Here is a 12,298-nt window from a genome sequence, read left to right on the forward strand (position 1 = left end):
AGAATATGGGAGCAGAGCTGCTGAATTTGTATGTGGAAATGCAGTTGGTGAGGCCAAAGGTGCAGGCTAACCAAGTGGTATCTGGGGCCCGATAGTAAAGGTTTGTACCATTAAATGTTACATTGTGGGAAGTATTACAATAGTGTCCATAGGGAGAACCTGCAAGGGTGCAATTTGGGGAGTGGCAACAGTGCCCAGACCCTTCTGTGTCTCCCGGGGTTAAATGGAGTGTGGATTGGGAGCATGAAGAAATGGACAGGTTGGCAGGTAATTGGGAAGCCAACCCGGTATAAAACGGCGGTTGAGGGTTTAGACAGAGCCAAGTCTTTCCCTAAATCTGGGTTAGACTTGTTGAGGAGGTGGTGAGAAGGTTAGCAGGGTTGTGTCCTCTTTGAGCCGAGTTGGGGTTGTAGGGGAAGGTTGTTGAGGGGGACTATTGATTGTCTGGATGAGGGGGCTTTGTATTTTTAGGGGGGCTTCTTGTATGACCTGAGCAACGGGTCCTATAGGGCAGTTGGGTCGGGGCGGGGTTATATGCTGGATGGTAAAGATGTTTCCCATGTCCCACCCACTCATATATACCCTGAGACCCCAGTTTTGCCCTGTTGTCCATCTACCATCTGGGGTAGTTACAGTTATCCTGAGTGGGTTACAAGACCTGGTGTAGCATGGGGATGGGGGAAGAGCCTCAGTTAAAAGAGATGAAGGAGTCTATGTTTTTGGTGTACCCTGATATAGTGGAGATAGTTTCACAACCCCAGTGGGGGCAGAAGAATTCATTTAAGTCCCCACAGTTCCATCTTTTTTGTGGGGTGGATCCCGGGCACAGACATAACCCCATGGTCTGGAGTTGCTGCTCTGCCCCTGAACTGTCACACCCCGCTACACCTCCACTTGTTCTGAAATTTAGGTTGGGGCCCAGGGGGGCACAGAGGTCCAGGGAGAAGGCAATGGGGTTCTCTGGAATGTACTCCAGGGTTAGGTTGACTAGGGTGGATCCCTTCCCGGTTAAGGAACTAACATATCCTCCAGTGGAGCCCTCAGTGAGGACCCACTGATAGTAGGTGGGTTCTAAGGGCAGTTTGCTATAGGGATTTACAGCAAGGATTAGGGTGGTGACCGCGAAGAGCACACATGTCTTAGCTTTAGTGAAACGGGGGATGAGTGTTTAATGCTCCATTGTCCTTCCGGTGGGGTAGTCTTGACGTGGGTGTGATGAATCCAGGCCGTTAGTCCGTCCACCTTGAGTGCAGCGGGTGTGGTCAGGATAACCGTGTAGGGTCCCTTCCAACATGGGGTGAGGCTCAGGTGGCGAATCTTTTAACAAGGACAGTCTCCAGGCTGGAAGGAAGGGGTGTGTTGGCTGGTCTGTGAGGTCCAATGGGGTGGGACAGGTGTCCTTAATGAGCTGGCGTATCTGGGATTGAACAGACTAGAGCGCCTGTAAGGACTTAAGGAGTGTATAGTTATGGACTTTAGCATGCACGGTATCCGCGAGTCTGGAGAGTAAGGGAGGGGGGGCTACCGAACATGATTTCAAAAGGGGAGAAGCCTTTCTGATAGGGTGTGCATTGGACATGGAGGAGGACAAAAGGAAGCAGGGTGACCCAGTTTTCACCAGTCTCTAGGATAAACTTTGTCAGGGTTTCTTTTAGGGTCTGATTGATTCTTTTGACCTGTCCTGAACTCTGGGGATCATAGGCACAGTGTAATTTCCAGGATATACCCAGGGTCTGGGCTAGGCCCTGAGAAATTTGTGGAGTAAAGATGGGCCCATTGTCCAACCCCAGCGTTAGAGGGAGGCCAAACCAAGAAACAAGGTCCTGTAAAAGTTTTTTTGTGACCACCAAAGCAGTCTTGGACTTAGTGGGGAAGGCCTCGACCCATCCAGACAATGTATCTATAAACACCAGGAGGCATTTATAGCCATTTACCGGGGGTTTTATTTCGGTGAAATCTACTTCCTAGTGCTCCCCAGGGCTAGTCCCTCTGAGTTTCACTCCTACCTGGCTAGACCTGTTCCCTCCTGGATTTACTTGGGCACATACATAACACCAAGTAGTGATTTCTTTGATAAGTTTATGTAAATGGGGAATGTAGTACTTGGCTTTTAGCAGTTCAGTTAGTTTGGTCTGTCCTAAGTGAGTGGCCTGGTGTGTGTCCTTAACTAGGGCCCATCCTAGAGCCTCGGGGACCACAATCCTTTGGTCTGGCAATATCCACCATCCTGGAGTCCTGTGTGGCACCCTGTTCCTTTGCAAAGTCTTTCTCACCTGAGGAGTACGTAGGAGTAGGGGGCAGAACTGGGGCAGGTAGGGTTACAAAGAGGGTCAGTGGTTTCACTGGCCCATGGCTGCCTGCCTGGCCTGTAAGGCAGCAGCCTGTTTCCCCTTGCCTCTGGTGAATCCCCCTTTTGGTGTCCCTTGTAATGGACTAGTGCCACAGCCTTAGGCTTCCATATAGCCTCCAGCAGGGCTAGAATTTCCTCCTTATTTTTAATAGATTTTCCTTCTGAGGTAAGTAGTCCTCTTTCTTTATATATTGCTCCATGTACATGAGCTGTAGCGAAAGCATAACAGCTGTCGGTCTAAATAGAGACAGTTTTTCCCTCTGCCCAGTTTAAGACTTTTATCAGGGCTATAAGCTGAGCCTTCTGGGCTGAAGTCCCATGAGTAAGGGCCTGGGCCCAGATGACCTGCTCTAGGGTGACTATGGCTGCCCACACATACCTGACTCTGTTGAACATAAAACTGCTGCCATCTGTATACAGTACCTCTTCCAGGTTCCATAAGGGGACATCAGTGAGGTCTGGTCAAGCGGTTTGGATGACATCTATTATTTGTTGACAGTCATGTATGGGTTCTGGCTCTCTATTAGGTAGCAGTGTGGCCAGGTTCAGGACTGTAGTCTTCAGGAACTTGATGCAGGGCTAGTCCAAGAGTAGAGCCCGATACTGTACTATGTGGGCATTAGACATCCATCTTCCTGGAGCCCCGTAGAGTAGTGATTCTACTGCATGGGGTGCCACTAGGTTTAATTCCTGCCCCAGAGTCAGTTTGTCTGCCTCCTTTATCAACAGGCTGTTGCTGCCACGGACTGAAGGCAGGCTGGCCACCCAGAGGCTACAGGATCAAGTCTTTATGATAGGTAGGCGACTGGCCTGGACCATGGTCCTAATGTCTGGGTAAGCACCCCCTTCGCAATTCCTTGTTTTTCATGTACAAATAACCAGAAGTGTTTAGAAATATCTGGCAAGGCCAGGGCTGGGGCCGAAGTCAGAGCAGCTTTAAGTTTATCAGAAGCCTGTTGTTCTACTACTGTCTAAATTAGGGGTTGATTCCCTCCTGTGCAGGCATACAGAGGCTTGGCTATTTCGGCAAAACCTAAAATCCACAGCCTACACTACCTTACCGCCGGAAGGAACTCCCGAACTTGGCATTTTGTGGTAGGGGTGGGTATCTGTAGGACTGCTTGGACTTGGCTGGGTGCCAGCGCCTGGTTGCCTATTTCTATGATATAGCCCACGTAAATTACCTTTTGTTGACAGAGTTGGGCCTTTTTGACTGAGATTCGATATCACAGAGTTTGTAGGGTTAACAGTAACAACTGGGTGGCTTCCTTGCAGGCCTCTTGGGTTCTTGAGTCCAGAAGTAAGTCATCTACATATTGGAGTAGAGTACACTCAGGGAACTCGGCCCTGAAGGTGGCAAGATCCAAAGTGCCTCATCAAATAGGATGGGAGTTTTTTTGAATCTCTGAGACAACTGGGTCTGTGTGAGTTTCACTGAGACCCCAGTGTCCAGGTCCATCCACTCAAAGGTGACTATGGGTCTGCTGATTGGGGCCAGTGGGATGCAAAAGAATGCATCCTTGAGGTCCAGGATGGTATAGTAATGGTGGTTCAGGTTCAGGAGGCTTAGGAGGGTATATGGATTTGGGACCGTGGGGTCAACAATTTCTACTCTTTTATTTACTTCCCTTAAGTCTTGTACTGGCCAGTAATCCTTTGTGCCAGGTTTTAGAACAGGGAGCAGAGGGGTGTTCCAGGGTTATGTACAGGTGGTGAGAATTCCTCCTTCCAGGAGTCTTGTTATATGCGGAGCAATTCCCTGCCTGGCTTCCTGACTCATTGGGTATTGCTGTACCTGGACTGGAGCTGCTGTTGCCAACAGTTGGACCACAACCAGGGTACGGTGTTCTGCCAGACCTAGAGGATTGGTCTCAGCTGACATTCTTGGTACACTCTCTTGGAACTGGCGGAGGAGGTCTGACATTGATGCCTGATTTGTTTCTGGTGATAAAGCTTCCTGCAAGAGATACTTATCTGACAGAGCTCGAGTGATGAGGATTTGCTGAGGTGCTTTCAATATGGAGGGCAAAGGAGGGATAGAAAGGCAGGCCTGATTTTCACAGAAGGAGATGGTTGCTTGAAGTTTGTGAAGTAGGTCCTGCCCTAATAGTGGGTAAGGGCATTCTGGAAGAACTAAGAAGGAATGGATAATGGTGCCATTTCCTAAGTCAACAACTCGATTTGTGGTCCATGAACTTGTCATGGTTTTTCCTGTGGCCCCCTGGATGACTGTTTTCCTACTGGATAGTGGTCCCAGATGCTGAGTAAGGACTGAGTGGGCCGCCCTGCTGTCCACTAAAAAACTAATAGGTTTGCCTCCAATTTTTGAAGTAACCCTGAGCTCCTGGGGGCTTAACAAATAAGAGCCCTGGCCCCGTCAATCCTGACCTTCTAAATTGAGGATAGCCCTTGGTGGTTTTTCTTGAGCGGTTACTCGTCTTTTTCTCTTGGGGCACTCGTTTTTCCAATGTCCCTCTTCTTTACAGTACGCACATTGGTTTCTTCCTAGCTGGGGACCCCAAGGGCCCTTTTGCAAGGCCCCCCGCCCTTGTGGAATGGCTCTTATCTCCTGAAGAGCTGTTATTACTGCCTTAGTAACTTTTTGTCTTGTATGGCTCCAGGAATATCTCTGTTATCAAAACCTTCTGGGCAATTTCCAGAAATTGGGCCAAATTCATTCCCTGGAATCCATCTAGTTCTTGTAACTTTTTCCTGATATCTGGGGCTGACTGGGAGACAAAGCCTAAGTTAATGGCCCATTAATTTTCCAGGGCCTCAGGGTCTATAGGAGTATAGGTATGGTACGCCTCTTGTAGCCATTCTAGGAAAGCAGCTGGTGACTCCTGCAGACCCTGAGTCACTGTTCCTACCTTGGAGAGGTTGATGGGCCTCCTAGCCACCCTTAAACCCTGCTAAAAGATACCAGTGAAAAGTGTTCAGAGCCTGGTGACCCCATGAGGTGTTGAGGTCCCACTGGGGTCAGATAGAGGGAAAACACTCTTCAATTTGGTCCCAGTTCTCTTCTACTGTTCCTCCCCCTGGACCTATGATGGCTTTCAGGGCTTCCTGTCTAATTCTGCCTCTTTCCTCTGTGGTGCACAGAATCAGTAATAATTGGCAGTTGTCCCAAGTTGGGCGATAAGTCTGGAGTACAGATTCTAAGAGCCCTGTCAAAGCCTGGGGCTTCTCAGAGAATGGGGGATGTTGGGCCTTCCAATTATATAAGTAACTTGATGAGAAGGGGATATGAACAAAGAATGGGGGACCCCGATTGTCTCCTCCCTTTGGGGGTGCCTCTCAGAGAGGAAGGACCGCTGGTGGGTGTGGAGCCCCACTGTGGGTGTGCAGGGGGGACAAGGGTTGGTTACTAGTACTGTCTGGGGGAGGATGCTGAGGCCCTGATTAGGGGGGCCTTGACTATGGTGGAGGTAATTCTTGATCTGCCAGGGAAGGGAGTATGGCTGGCTCCGAAGGGGTTTTCTTGGGGCCTGCCAGCATAACTTGTAACCCAGCATGCTTTATACAGCGTTTAAGCCAAGTGGGGGGCTGTTGAACTAAGCCTAGCCTCTGGTCAATGTATGGAAAGTGATCTGGGTGCCCAGGGGAACCTGTCACCACATTCCATACAGCCTGGGTTACCTTGGGAACATATGTCCTGGTGTGTGGCCACCCCACCCCAAATGATGGCCACCCCAGTTTACACAGGGTGCGGAGCTTTTTTGGGGTTTTACCCCATACTGGCCTGAAAATCCAGCCTTGAAATTGGCCATCATGCACTGGAGTGGGGTGCAGGGCCAGGAACTAGATGATCCCATCTGTTTTTGTTTTTTTTTTTTAAACCTACCAGTTGTTACCCAGACCTGTTTGCTTTTATAGTACTCTTAGTTCTGGAAAGCATTGTACTTGTGCCTTGCCCTTTCCAGCACCAGTTTTAAGTATGCCTCTGCAGCAAGGTCTTGTAAGGAGGGGGCGACAAGCTTGATAGGCCTATCCCTGGCATGAGGCAAGGAGGTGGGCAAAAGCAGCCAGGGGTGCGGGTCGATGTCACCTGCATGGGACCACAGCAGTGAATGGTAAGCTTTTAGGAGATAAAAACCACTTTGGGACGATCTTACCTAAAATCTGACTTCTAAGGTTCTAGAAAAAGCTACAACTGAGGTGCCGGAGGGCAGAATCACCTTCTGGACATTTAAAGGAGAAAAGGAGGGGCCTAATGGTGAAAGAGGAAGGAGAATAAAGTTATTTCTAGAGGCATAAAATCAGTGAAAGTCCCCTGCAACCAATGGTCATTTAACCAATTGAGAACATTATCTGGCCTTAGTGAGGCAGGCCTAAACCACAGTAGATCCGTCAATAAGCATCTCAGAAAACTAGAGAATCTACAGTAAAGACAGGACCACATGAGAGGTAGAGAGACACAGGGTGGGTGTCCCCCATGGGAGACCAATCTGATGCCTGCCCAGCCACATCCCCGAAGGGATATTTCAGAGCATCTTGGCTAAGGTGTACCTGTATAAACCCTGGGTCTGGTCACCACAGCGGTGAATCACTGTTATGCCCTATGATGTCTCCGTGGAACCTCGGGTAGGTCCCATAGCCGCCCAGCCGTGGGACCACACATATGCGCACTCACTCTCTCACTCACACCGAGGTTATGGAAGACAACCGAAAACTGAATTACCCGAGCCTCCAGTGATGTCTCATGGTGTGCTTGCCTAGTCAGAGATTAACGACCATGTCCAGTCTCCTGACATAGGCTCCTGACGGACCAGCACCACCCCCCTCCACAATTTCCAGACCTGACTTACCTCCAGAGGTTCCCAGGACCCTGAGAACTTTGGGTGAATGTCAGTTGGGTAGTCGCCCATCTGCCCCAGAACTCTGGGGCCCTGGAATGTCTCAGGGGGCACCTCCCCTAGAGATCCCCAAGGCAGGAGCGGCCGCTCAGGTAATACTCCAGGGATTTTGTCTGAGTGATGATGGAAAAATCTCACTGCGGTCTCCAAATGTTGTAACCGAGCGAGTGTGAAATCACCACTGAGACAAAGACTAGGCCAAATTATAGGGTTTTTATTGCCGGTGGCCATGGAGGACTCACCTCTCTCTAACCCGCGGCCCTGAAAGGAGGGTGTCAAGATCTTTTATGCCCATAAACCACCTCCTGGGTGGGGGGCAAGGATATTCCCAGGGCCAGTGGACTTTGGACATACCATAAACCACCTCCTGGGTGGGGGTGAGGGTCTTTGGACATTTCGATTGTTACATAAGTGGTTCACAGAAGTCAAGATAAGCATTAGTTAGTTTACACATTGTCTGGGTAGGGTGGAAATTACAGACCTTAGTTACTTATTACAAGTTGCAGGGGCCAAGATGGTGTGGGTTTGGACTGCTTGCCTGTCACATTAGGGTTACAGAGAGCACTTCCAATGGAAAGCCGAGGTATGGTCGAGGTATGCAGTTTATGGGGCAATTATCATGTCACAATACATTGATTCTTTTGGAAGCAACCCTTTGGGTACCTGAATTGCCTATACTATACTTCTTGACTCATGCTTTCCCTAGGATTCCATCACACATTAATTCTTCTTTCTCTTGTTACTCTTGGTTTTTTGGCAAGCTCATCTTCCTTTGCCCTTTGTCCAATGTGTTGCCAATATCATCAGACCTTGCAAAGTGCCTGTGAAGTAGTCATCATCTCCATCTTCAAGAATAAACAGTAGATTGTTCCTTTTAATTAACAGTCACATGCTAGAAATCAAAGCATTTCTATACATCAATAACAGACAAACAGAGAGCCAAATCAAAAGTGAACTCCCATTCACAATTGCTACAAAGAGAATACCTAGGAATACAACTAACAAAGGATGTAAAGGACCTCTCCAAGGAGAACTACAAACCACTGCTCAAGGAAATAACAGATGACACAAACAGATGTTGAAACATTCCATGCTCATGGTTGGGAAGAATCAACATTGTGAAAATGGCCATATTGCCCAAAGTAATTTATAGATTCAATGCTATCCCCATCAAGCTTCCAATGACCTTCTTCACAGAACTGGAAAAAACCACTTCAAACTTCACATGGAACCAAAAGAGAGCCCACGTAGCCAAAACAATCCTATGCCAAAATAACAAAGCTGGAGGCATCATATTGCCTGACTTCAAACTATACTACAAGGCCACAGTCATCAAAACAGCATGGTACTGGTACCAAGGAACAGAACAGAGGCCTCAGAAGCAACACCACACATCTACAATCATCTGATCTTTGACAAATCTGACAAAAACAAGCAATGGGGAAAGGACTCCATATTTAATAAATGGTGTTGAGAAAACTGGCTAGCCTGTGCAGAAAGCAGAAACTGGACCCCTTCCTGTCACCTTACACTAAAATTAACTCCAGATGGATTAAAGATCTAAACATAAGATCTAACACCATAAAAACCCTAGAAGAAAACCTAGGCAAAACCATTCAGGACATAGGCATAGGCAAGGACTTTATGGCTACAACGCCAAAAGCATTGGCAGCAAAAGCCAAAATAGACAAATGGGATCTAATTAAGCTCCAGAGCTTCTGTACAGCAAAGGAAACCATCATTAGAGCGAGCCAGCAACCACCAGAATGGGAAAAAATTTTTGCAATCTACCCATCTGACAAAGGGCTAATACCCAGAATCTGCAAAGAACTAAAACACATTTACAAGAAATAAACAATTCAAAAGTGGGCAGAGGATATGAAGAGATACTTTTCAAAAGAAGACATCTATGAAGCCAACAAACATATGAAAAAATGTTCATCATCACTGGTCATTAGAGAAATGCAAATCAAAACCACATTGAGATACCACCTGATGCCAGTTAGAATGGTGATCAGTAAAAAATCTGGAGACAACAGATGCTGGAGAGGATGTGGAGAAATAGGAACACTTTTACACTGTTGGTGGGAGTGCAAATTAGTGCAACCATTGTGGAAGACAGTGTGGTGATTCCTCAAGGAACTAGAAATACCATTTGACCCAGCAATCCCATTACTGGGTATATACCCAAAAAATTATAAACTGTTCTATTATAAAGACAAATGCACACGTATGTTCACTGTGGCACTGTTTACAATAGCAAAGACCTGGAACCAACCCAAATGTCCATCAGTAATAGACTGGATAAAGAAAATGTGGCACATATACACCATGGAATACTATGCAGCCATAAAAAACGATGAGTTCCTGTCCTTCATAGGGACATGGATGAATCTGGAAACCATCATTCTCAGCAAACTGACACAAGAACAGAAAATCAAACACTGCATGGTATCACTCATAGGCGGGTATTGAACAAATAGAACACGTGGACACAGGGAAGGGAGCATCACACACTGCGGACAGTTGGGGGAGACTAGGGGAGGGGTAGTGAGGGATAATGTGGGGAGAAATACCAGATATAGGTGATGAGGGGAGGAAGGCAGCAAGCCACCTTGCCATGTAACAATCCTGCATGATCTGCACATGTACCCCACAACCTAAAATACAATTTTTAAAATTAGGCACATGCTAAATGCTGAAGATATGATAAACAACAACAAACACGGTATCTGCCCTCTGACAGAACTTAGAATTTCTAGTGAGCTATGAACATTAATCAATAATCACCAAAAATGCCAGAATATAATTGCACACAAAAATCAATGCAGTGAAGGCAACATGCATGGTTCACTGACATTTGAAAAAAGAGTGAAATGTACCCTTCTAGGTGATACGAGGGGTTCAAGGAGATCCAGAAGTAGAGGGACGAACACATGTAAAGGATATTGTGACTAAAGGTAAAAGACCAAGGACAGGAGTGGTACAAGTTGAGGCTGCAGATACAGGCAGAGGCTGGGCTGTGCAAGACTTCACAGGGCCACCAAGGCTTCAAGTCTATTCTAAGCACAACAGGAAACCATGAAAGGGTTTCATGCCGAGTCTTCAGGTTGAGGGAGCCATGCTGTGTGTGGTAAAATTCATTTTGAAAAGAATATTTGCAATTATTTTAGTGCATAAACTTTCTCCTGGGTGTGTCTGATATCTGACTCTAGATAAAGATTTGATGACAATGAAAGTAGAAGTGGGCCATGAGGGAAACTGGCCTGCCTCCCTTCGCAAAGTAGATGAGTTTGTTACAGACGTTTAAGCAAATCGGCCTCATCAGACATAATATTTGGAGCTGGTGCTGCCCTAAGAGAGTCTCATTGGAATCTAGGTATTTAGGGATTTGAGGATTCAGTAAATCATTTAAATCTTCCCAAGCATCCTAATTCCAATTATCAGGGTCTGTTTCCCAATCCATTTCATAATTTTCTCTGGTTGTGAATTCATACATTTACATAAATTCTTTAAATTCAGTCTGCAGTATAATTCATAGATCTATATGATCAGATATTTGATTTATGGTCAGAACAGCCTTGTGAATACAAGAGAAAATATATTATCTTAGGAAAGTGTAAAATGCTCCTGACTTTTTGACAGAGATTTTACCCAAAGATTTAAAATCTTGAGCTCACCATTGCTTTATTGTAAGCCATGTGACATGATTAGAAGCAGCCATTCTACCCCAAAGCCCTTATATTCCTCACTATCTTCAGAATTTTTGCTGTCAAAAGCCACTCACTTTGTTCAGACTTTGCACTTCTTTCCACACAGCTGCAGCTGAAATTTAAAGGCCACTTCACCCATTTGCCATGGATCATCAGCGTCCCATCCAGTCCTCACTTCCTTAAAACTCAACTACAAATTAGATTATGTTAAAATCAAGAAACCCTATTCATCAAAGACACCATTAGGAGAACATAAAGGAAATCCTCAGAGTGAAAGAAGATATTTGCACCAAATATAACCAACAAAGAGTTGGTGTCTTACTAGTTGGTAAGAAAAAGACAGATAACCAAGGAGTGAAATGAACAAGAAACTTGGTCACTTCAGAAAAGAGAATTTTCAAATATCAGACCATTGTATGAAAAGATGCTCTACCACTGGACCCCTTCCTGACACCTTACACTAAAATTAACTCCAGATGGATTAAAGACTTAAACATAAGACTTAACGCCATAAAAACCCTAGAAGAAAACCTAGGCAAAACCATTCAGGACATAGGCATGGGCAAGGACTTTAGGACTAAAACACCAAAAGCACTGGCAACAAAAGCCAAAATAGACAAATGGGACCTAATTAAACTCCAGAGCTTCTGTACAGCAAAAGAAACAATCATTAGAGCGAACTGGCAACCACGAGAATGGGAAAAAATTTTTGCAATCTACCCATCTGACAAAGGGCTAATATCCAGAATCTACAAAGAACTAAAACAGATTTACAAGAAACAAACAAACAAACCCATCCAAAAGTGGGAGAAGGATATGAACACTTTTCAAAACAAGACATATATGAGGCCAACAAACATGAAAAAATGCTCATCATCACTGATTATTAGAAAAATGCAAATCAAAACTCCATTGAGATACCGCCTCACGCCAGTTAGAATGGCAATCATTAAAAAATCTGGAGACAACAGATGCTGGAGAAGATGTGGAGAAATAGGAACACTTTTACACTGTTGGTGGGAGTGTAAACTAGTTCAACCATTGTGGAAGACTGTGTGGTGATTCCTCAAGGACCTAGAAATATAAATTCCATTTGACCCAGCAATCCCATTACTGGGTATATACCCAAAGGATTATAAATCATTCTGTTATAAAGACACACACATGCATATGTTCATAGTGGCACTGTTTACAATAGCAAAGGCCTGGAACCAACCCAAATGCCCATCAACAATAGACTGGGCAAGGAAAATGTGGCATATGTATACCATGGAATACTATGCAGCCATAAAAAACGATGAGTTCATGTCCTTTGTAGGGACATGGATGAATCTGGAAACCATCATTCTCAGCAAACTGACACAAGAACAGAAAATCAA

General features: G+C 45.8%; 2 long non-coding RNA genes across 2 annotated transcripts in view; one reads left to right on the forward strand and one right to left on the reverse strand.

The window, feature by feature from the left end:
• The first annotated feature begins 383 nt into the window (after positions 1-383).
• Positions 384-12,298, forward strand: part of LOC116532043 — an 18,439-nt gene continuing 6,524 nt past the window's right edge. The window contains exons 1-2 of the long non-coding RNA XR_004260689.1: positions 384-625; positions 2,282-2,284. This is a non-coding gene — a long non-coding RNA (uncharacterized LOC116532043). The remainder of the gene's footprint in view (positions 626-2,281; positions 2,285-12,298) is intronic.
• On the reverse strand, positions 7,401-7,693 carry LOC116532044. The gene is made up of 2 exons (XR_004260690.1): positions 7,571-7,693; positions 7,401-7,508 (listed from the first exon to the last, which is right to left on the reverse strand). It is a non-coding gene; the product is annotated as an uncharacterized LOC116532044 (long non-coding RNA).

The sequence above is a fragment of the Sapajus apella genome, unplaced genomic scaffold (assembly GCF_009761245.1).
Source record: "Sapajus apella isolate SASKATOON/1434 unplaced genomic scaffold, GSC_monkey_1.0 scaffold74, whole genome shotgun sequence".
NCBI lineage: Eukaryota > Metazoa > Chordata > Mammalia > Primates > Cebidae > Sapajus > Sapajus apella.